General features: G+C 39.3%; 1 pseudogene; it reads left to right on the top strand.

The window, feature by feature from the left end:
* The first annotated feature begins 816 nt into the window (after positions 1-816).
* The window catches only part of LOC122074191, a 68,461-nt pseudogene continuing 59,436 nt past the window's right edge, over positions 817-9,841 (top strand).

Raw genomic sequence — 9,841 nt, 5'->3', positions numbered from 1 at the left:
AAAAAAAAAAAAAAAAAAAAAGTCTGAGATTTCTCAATTAGACAAAATGAAAAAAAAAGGCAAAACATGCAAACCTTATTGACAAGACAAAGATTTCAATAAAAAGAGAAAATCTGGGGCTTCTTGCCACCATCATGGCTACAACAAACATGCATTTTGGCATCAAAATCGTTTAGACAACGCTAACTTTTATTCTCCATGGGCTCCATAATTTAATTGTTAATTGATTAATTACTCCTTCATTCTTTTCTAAAAAACAAAGAGGAAAAAAGGGAGTCTGTAGACTCTTTAATAATTTCAAAAAATTAAATCTTTGTTTTAAAGTTCTAATTGCAACATGATCCACGTTTTTATTTTGGTGAAAATAACATGATCCACCTTAAAATTCTATTGCTTAATCGTTGATCGCTCAAACCTTTTAGAGTCACTTCCCCCAAAAGCACACTCTCTCTTTAATAATAATTAAAAAAAGAAGTCTTTGGGTGACCAATCCAATTCCGGTATCAGGAATCTCGATGATTAAAACAAACTTTAAAATAATCATCATATGAATTTAGTCCGATCCCAATCTGATGGTTCATGATGGCAGGTATAGTGGGGCCATGTGTCTGACGTGGACAAGCAACTTGGATATACCACGTCGTCATCTATCTTAAATCTAGATGTTTGTCTATTCTAGCAGAGTGAATGAAGTGACTAAATTGCCCTAATGGAATAAGTACCACTGTCAAACTAGCAAAATCTGAACTTTTGGTGCATTGCGAGGGAAATCAGACGTCGTCATCTTTCACTGTCAATATAAATGAAGTTTCTCTCTCTCTCTCTCTCTCCCTCTCTCATTCATGCCTCCTATAGACAGTGAAGTTGCAGCAAAATCCATTTATTTGGTCCTCTCCATGGTTCTTGTATCTACACTCTCTTTATCTGAGTTGCGAGTGTTGAATCAATTTGGCTCTTAGTATTAATCAATGTGGTCTCCATTTGAACTCTTGCTTCTTTGTTTCCCTTGCTAAGGTTTCAGTTTGGAGGATCCTCGGTCTCTTCTGAGATGGCATTGTTTGAGAAATCCTTCTACCGGAAGCCTCCCGAAGGACTGCTGGACATCTCTCAGGGAGTTTTTGGTAGGTTGGAATTGGTTCAGTTTTGGTGGATTAACTTATGACCTCTCTTTTAGATCGAATTTTGGAACTTTACAGATGTCTGATTTGGGTATGATCTTAGTGGAGATTTTGTTACTTTTTGGTTATTTGTTGGCGATGATTTTCAATTTGTCTGCTCTTTATAATTGTGGTTTGGATTATATAACTTTGTATGTGCTATCAATATTGAAATTTGTTGTAATCTTATTCACTTGGGATAAGGCGTAGTTAACTATTTGTTGTTGTTGTTGAATTCTGTTCTCCTTCACCGGCCTTGGCTTTTAGTATTGGGTTGCTTGCATATTTATCGATTTTGGTTCCAAACTGAAAGATTTGCTTGATCCATATATTGTGAGTCAGTATATTAGTGCGACATCTACTTCTGGAAAGCAAAATTAAAGAGGGAAAGAAATTAAAACTTTTACTCCCATTGATAATTGAATGAAGCATAATGTACTTTATAATCATAACTTAAATTAGGTACTTAAAATCTGGCATACATTGTAAAAAAAACTTTGTTAATGTCTGGAATGAAATTTGACCACAGATATAGGCTAATCAATATCTGTTTGTTTATTGCCGTTCTTGCCAAATGTGAAATATCCCAACTCTGGTTCTATTGAGCGAGAAGAGAGCACAGAACTCGTTGCACAACAATCCCCTTGTTAATTTCTCAGATTTCCTCTGTCATACTCGATGCGATGGAGAGCACCAATGCTTGTTAACAACAAATTGTTGGAAATTAAACCCTTTTATCATATTGCCAACAGATTAGGAAAGTCTTATGTTAATCTTCCCTGGTATATATGTACACAAAAGGACCTCCTCTTATATATATTCTTTTATTAATTCATTCATGACCAGAGTGAAGAATTATGGGGTTTGTTGTCAATATCTCACGTAGGCAGTTTCACTGTGTCTGGGAGAATACCAACCCAGGCAAGCTATAGGCCTATAGTTATGTGGTTGCATGTGGCTGTAGGTGCATGCTTAGGGCATTGGGTGAGGACATACAGTGTGTAGTTTTGTGATAAAGCCTGCCTATCCAGTTGGAGTGTTGGAGTGTGTTATATAACACAATTGCACTAATTAGGTCACTGCCTTGGATTGTCTAAGTGTTTTAACAATGCCATTTTCTATGTTGTCTAATTCATAGAATTATACTCACAACTTTCTGCACACTTTTCCTATGTTAATACCCTTTCTTCTTACATTCCTTGATCACATCAACTTCTCTGCTTGAGATTTTTTCTTACTACCGGAATGTGTCTCATCAGATATATAGGACAAATGCCAGACCATTTTTTGATTTTGTAAGTTAATGAAGGCAGGAGAAGATATTGATTCTTTCTGTAATTTTCTCTATTGATTGCCTTTGTAAGAAGAAAGAATAGATTATTGTTTGGTATACAACAATCTGATCTTTGATAATCAGATCCTGTGTAATTTCAATTGCAAATAAATAGATTATTGTCAGTTGTTGAATTTCCCATTATGGTGTTGACACCTTTATTTAATTTGGGCCGTAATGAATGAGGCCATTGTTTAGCTTCAATTGCATTCAACAAAAATATTCATTTATATAATTTGTAGTGAATTTTTTGTCCACATACAGTGTTCGATGATTGTTGCTTTTCCACAGATGTTTTGGAAGAAGATGACTACAAAGTCTTCATGGACGGCATAGTTGAACAACTTCGTGACCACTTCCCTGATGCTTCATTTATGGTATTTAACTTCCAAGAGGGAGTTAGGCAAAGTCAGATTGCCAACATTTTTTCTGAGTATGATATGACTGTAATGGACTACCCCTGGCATTATGAAGGTTGTCCATTACTCACAATGGAGGTCATCCATCATTTTCTGAGATCTAGTGAAAACTGGCTTTCTCTTGCGCCAATTAGTGCACTGTGAACAAGGTGGATGGCCAGTGTTGGCTTTCATGCTGGCTGTACTTCTGATTTATAGAGAACAGTACACTGGGGAGCAGAGAACCTTGGACATGATTTATAAACAAGTACCCTGTGAGCTTCTGCAATTGATTTCAGTACTGAATCCACTACCTTCAGAGCTGAGTTATCTTCAGTATGTCTCCAGGAGGAATGTGGCCTCAGAATGGCCTCCTTCGGATAGGGCACTTACATTGGATTGTGTTATTCTTAGAATGATTCCTAATTTTGATGGAGAGGAAGGTTGCAGGCCAATATTTCGAATATATGGACAGGAATCCTTTATTTTTACTGATCGGACTCCTAAAGTTCTGTTCTCAACACCAAAAAAAGGCAAATGTGTCCAGCCTCACATAGGTGAACATACATTCTCTTTCATTATTATTTTTTTTTTTTCAGTATTTCTTTTTCTTTTTTCTTTTTTCTTTTTTCCTTTTCCCTTTAATATTCCTTGTTTCTGCCATATTATAAAGCAGGGGAAACGGTTTCTGTGGGGAAGTGTCGCCCCTGCGCCTAGACACATTTTTTGGGGGGGGAGGGGGCATGAAATGGAAAATGATGTCTCTTGGATGCTTCCTCGTGTGGTCCCATTGGCCCTCTTTCACACGCAGGAACTACACTCCCCCACAGGAAACACTTTCCCTAGAAAGAAAATCCTCTTTTTCCCTCTTACTTAATTCACTTTCTTTGACATGTGAAGTCCTCTTTCTCATTCTATTTGTGGATTATTTTACATGGTTTGGACGTTTCATTCTTCAAGTTCTGTTGTTATTAAATAACAAGAAAATTTCAGATACTTAAGTTGTGGCACGGTGTTTGTTTATATATTTCTCATTCTATTTGTGGATTGTTTTACATGGTTTGGACGTTTCATTCTTCAAGTTCTGTTGTTATTAAATAACAAGAAAATTTCATATACTTAAGTTGTGGCACGGTGTTTGTTTATATATTTCTTTTGCAGGGAATATAGTGCTGGGATAATTTGTAATGATACTTTTCCAGTCTTCGTAACTCTTGACCTTAGTTGCCATTAGGGGTTATTGTCCTAATGTCCTTACTTGTAATTATAAAATGTTTGGGAAATTGAAATACACACTACCATTGTATAATGGAATATTACACACCATGTTATTGATCATTAGATCCCCCTCTTTTCACCTTAACCATTATATCTGTCAGTTGTTTCAACTCTTTCCTCTCCACTGCCACTTCATTCTCTCTCTCTCTCCCCCCTTTCTTCTGCTGGAAGCTGCAAGTCCGCAAGCCTGCAACCCACCGTGCCACACACCTCTCTCTCCCTGCTGGTCACTGTCCATGCCCCAACCCCTCCCTCTTCCTGCAACATCAGCCTCTTATATCCCCTTCCCTGGCTCTGCATATCCACTATACCCAACCCCTGTTGCATCTATGGCATAATGGGTAAAGAGGAATGTAGCCTATCAACTATTACCATCAAAGCCTAAGCTACGCAGCTGGAGATTGCAGCAGTAATGCTAGCTCTCCTCCAAATCAATTTCAAGGTGAAAATATAATATTTTATTCCACAAATTTAGGGATTTAGTCCTCTACCAACAAGATTTCTAAAGGACTGCAATCACTTGGTTGGGCCTTCCATTGAAGAACATAAGTTTATAGGTACATTCACATTGGGAAAACTTCAACTGAGAAAGAAAGCGAGATTAAATCACAAATGCATTACTCAACTCAACGCTCTTCAAAGAAAAACAGAAACAAGAGAAAAGACAAATTCTCTCATCAATTTCATTGATTTTTGATCGAAATGATTGTAAGGATAGAGAAATATAATCGAAGCCAAAGCCAATTTTTCCAGACAAAATTGGAGAGGAATTGGGGTTGAATTTAAATATGACCTTGGTTAAAAAATCCTATGCTAACTCATGTAGGTATCTAGAAGACTTGATGGGCAGAGTAAGAGTTCTCTTATGAAGCTTGAATTCGGTTCAGTTGAATCCGAGTCCATTATGCCAATTCCCATCCAAATTTTAAAACCTTGGATTGAAGGAGGCATGATTTTTATTTCGGTGAGATAAAGCATTATGGTCCTGTATGCTCGGCAGGGCTTTTGATTATGAAACAAGGGGACAAGATGTTTAATCATTTGCTTTTTCAGATTAAAGGATCTAAAAGAGCTTGAGGCAGACCTAAAATGACCTTAAGAAGGGGTGAGAAAAGACATTCATAGGTTAGGCCTTTTATCAAGTATGACATCAAATAGATCTGATTGGAGGGCAAGGATCCATGTGGCCGGCCCCATTTAGTTGGGATAAGGCTGAGTTGTTGTTTGAAAGAATGAGTGCGGCTATGAATAGAGTTAAAATGGAAAAATAGGATCCATTCAGACGACCCCATTTAGATGGGACAAGACTTAGTTGAGTTGATTATTCATGTCTGAAAGACTCAAAAGCCATAAGACCCATGTGACAGAATTTCTCTATATCAAAATACCACTTCCTGTTTTCTGTTGAGATATCTAGGATATAAAGCACTTTTAGTAACAATTCCATTCCTTTCATGCAAGCTGAATTGTCTCTGTCTATTACCTTTCTGTTGCAGGCTGGCTGTGAACTAGTTAAAATTGACATCAATTGCCATATTCAAGGTGATGTTATGCTTGAGTGTCTAAGTTTGGACGAAGATCTGGAGTGTGAAGAGATGATGTTTCGTGTCATGTTTAACACTGCTTTTATTAGATCAAACATCTTGATTGTTAACGGTGATGAAATTGACATATTATGGGATGCCAAAGATAGGTTTCCTAAGGATTTTAGAGCAAAGGTATGTATCTTCCCTCTCCTCAATGAATTTAGCTTTCCATTTGTATACTCCCTGATGTCAAACATATTCTATACCGTCTTTGTGAAGGTTCTTTTCTCAGAAATGGATGCTGCTGCTTCACTGATCACAGTGGATTTGCCTGGCATTGGGGAGAAAGATGGCCTTCCCATTGAAGCATTTGCTAAGGTTCAATAGATCTTTGACAGTGTAGAATGGTTCAAACATTCTCCAGGAGAAGTTGGAGACTGGTTCTCTCCAGAATGCTTTAATTGACTCACAGTCAAGTCCTCCCAAAATTCTTGAGAAGCTGAAGCCTGCGGTATCAGAAAATAAAGTCAAGAGTCCCACGCCCGTGGCAGTGGTGAAACAGTCCATGCCTTCTATCAAACCATCTACATATTCAAATTCAACTAAAGAGAAGGTTCAGCTCCTGGACCTGCGGTTTTCTCTTCAAGGACCTGCTCAATCCAAGATCATATCGCAATAAATACCTCAGACTTCTGTTTCTAATCTAGTTTCGTCTTCTAATTATTTGCTAGGGCCACCAGTGTTCATGTCAAGATACCATAATGCATCCTCAGCCCTTGGAATCATGGCTCTCGTGCATGATCTTGCTTCATATGGAGGTTCAGAAGGCACTAATACGGAGACAGCATCTCCCCCTTTCTCAGCTCCTTTGATTTCCACTGTTTCATATTTACCTAAACCAGTGGGGCGGCCCTGTAATTTTTCAAATCCACCACCTCTTCCGCTCAGGCCTACTTCAGTGGCTTCTAGAAAAATAACTTCTATAATTGCCCCTTCTTCACCACCTCATTGATCGTCAGATTCAGAAGCGCATTCTTCATTGACCCAGCATCTTGGATCGTATTCAGTGGGTAGAGGTTGGTCATTGGTTCTTGCTCCCCCATCTCCACCACCTTCCTCTTCAGGTACATGATCTGCCATTGCTAACTCAGACTTTAATCTTCCATTTCCTCCATGTGCAACCCGGTTATCAGGTGCTACTGTTAACATGTCATTGCCAATCCCTTCTCCCCCTCCTCCACGACCTGTGACTGCTTCCTCAATTCCCTCTCCGCCTGCACCACCTCCTCCACAACCTGTGACGGCAGGGATTCAGAGAACCAGTAGAGCTTCTTCACAGTCTCCTGGACCACCTGCTCCTAGTGCTCTTTTTGGTGCCAAGGGTCAAGGTCTATCATGTACTAGTACTACAAGAACTAGGATTCAATCCGAAAGGACTTCTCTGAGGTTATATACTTCGTTCAAGCCATCACGAGCAATGCATGGAAGTTTATGGGAGGAGACACAAAAATCAAGTGATGCTGCCAAGTATGTGTTATTTTTCTTGATGCTTATTCTGTCTTTCATTTATGACTCATATGCTCCTTTATCAATAATATCTCATTGGCATTTATGTGTCCTTTCTTTCATGCTTTTATTATTATTGTTTTCTTCTATTATAGGGCTCCAGAATTTGACATCTCAGAAATAGAAAGTCTCTTCACTGGAGCAGTTCTGAACTCCTCCGCCACAAGCCAGTTATCAGGTGCCACTGTTAACAAGTCATTGTTAATCCCTTCTCCCCCTCCTCCACGACCTGTGACTGCTTCCTCAATTTCCCTCTCCACTTGCATCACCTCCTCCACTGCCATCTCTGAAGCCATCTTTTTCTCCTCCTCCTATGAAGAACCCAGCTGCTTCTCTGGCTCGTCCACATCCACCTCCACCTCCACCTCCAATGAAGAATCCTGCTGTCTCTCATCCACCACCCCCTCCTGGGAAGGCGGCTGTTACAGCTGACCCTCCTCCTCCAGAACCCGTAATTCCTTTGAGGCCATATTATTGGTTAAAGTTTACACTAGTAATGCAAGGAAGTTTATGGGAGGAGATACAAAATTCTGGTGAAGCTGCCAAGTATGTGTTATTTTCCTGGATGTTTATGCGCTCTTTCAATTTATGACGCAAATGCTGCTTCATCTTCAAATTCTCACAGGCGTATTTCTCCTTTCTTTCTTTCATTCTTTTATTATTGTTATTTTTTTTTCTATAACAAGGATCCAGTGATTGACATGCCAGAACTAGAAAATCTCTTCCCTGCAGCAGTTCCAAACTCTGAGCATGGAGGTTCAGGACTGAAATCCAAGCCTGCCTCTGGACCTAAATCTGAAAAAGTCCTCCTGGTAATTTGAGTCATTTTTTCTTGGTAATATCAATTTATGGCAAAGAGAGGAAAACAATTACAACACAAGGGCAGCCTTAGTAAGTTTCAGGGACAGGTCACCTTCACTCATAAGTCCCCAGAAGACCACTAGGCCGAGAAGGCACTACAAGAACAAACCAAACCCACCATCAAGATAAGGAACAGCAACTAAAATCAGCTTATCGGGACCACTCGCCTCTCAATCCAGATTGAATGCACTCTCCCTTTCTGAATTAGGTATAGGTTCCTGAGGGATTTCATTCCCTTAGGAATCTCAGCTCTACATCTATCCTCCACATCCAATTTGATATCTCTAATGATGCAACACAAAGTATTAGTATTGTTGCGAAATAAGCAGGGATTTCTCTCCTTCCCAATGTGGGCTACCATAGCATAGAACACCAACTTTACAATATGACTGATGGAATCCCTTGAATCCCTCTTGAAAGTCTTACCAATTCACCTTTCTTCCAAAAGCATGCTATCCCCAGGCCTTCTAGATGGAGAACTAAGACTCAAAACGTCTCCAAATTTTTCCGGTGAATGGGAAATAAAAAAAATAAGTGATTCCTACTCTCTAATGCCTCCAACAAAATCTGCAAAAGGGCCGACCAAAACCTTACACTTGTGGAGTTGATCTTTTGTTGGAATATTATCTACCAAACATCTCCAAATTGCTGCCAAATGCTTCGGAATACAACTCATACCAAAGATACCCAATCCAACTCTGAAGGACTCCTCACAATGTTAGAGGCTGATTTAGTAGAGAAGGTGCCGGAAGGGGAGGCAGTCCATATGATGGAATAATCCCCCAAGTCATATTGTCTGCAAATTTGTCAAGCTACCCCAATCCAAGCTAAGATCCGACGAAGTGGGAGGCCCATGGATCCATCTACCATCAACCATAATGGATTGCTCCCATGCCAATCTATTAGAGCATGCATCATACTAGATACAGTCTCGATTCTCGAAAACTGTTGAGAAGCACAATTGTAGGATGCCATGGGTCAAAGCCAAAGCAATGTAGAACCATTCTCAATGATGTGATGAATAAAAGGTTTATCGGGAGCTTGATATTTTAAAATCTTCCGCCAAACCCAGGAACAATTTTGAATCAGTGGAACATTGCAAATGAAATCCATTTTCTGGTCCCTCTACTATATCCACCTCACCCAAAGCGAATCTTTTTGGAGACCGCCCACCAAACTTGCTTCAATATCCCTATCACATTCATGTCTTTAATGCTTCTCACCCCTAAACACCCCCCTCATTTATAGGCTTACAAATTTCATCCCAATTATGTAATGAGTTTTCCTCTACATAGATGGTCCTGACCACAAGGAGTTAGAAAACATCAATTCCAACTTCTTAGTAACATGACGAGGTAAGTTAAATAACCTTGACCAATAGATGTATCCTCCTTGGAGAACATAGAGAATAAGATGAAGGCGGCCAACAAAGGAAAGGAATCTAGACTTCCTATGCTCCTACCCATGGTTTAAAGTGTCAGTACGTAGCGAGCCGTATCGGTATCGGTCCTTACTGATACGATACTACGGATACGCTATAAGGAAAATTTAAAATCATTTTATATTGATATGTATCGTACGATGCATATCGATACGCACCGTTACACACGATATATACCGATACTCTATGAAAAATTAAAAATTGCGATGAAATGAACATTTCGGTATGTATTGTTACGTATCGATACATATCAATACGTACCAATACGATGCACTACGGTC

The sequence above is a fragment of the Macadamia integrifolia genome, chromosome 3, assembly GCF_013358625.1.
Source record: "Macadamia integrifolia cultivar HAES 741 chromosome 3, SCU_Mint_v3, whole genome shotgun sequence".
NCBI classification, from domain to species: domain Eukaryota; kingdom Viridiplantae; phylum Streptophyta; class Magnoliopsida; order Proteales; family Proteaceae; genus Macadamia; species Macadamia integrifolia.
This window is presented reverse-complemented; position numbering and strand designations above follow the sequence as displayed.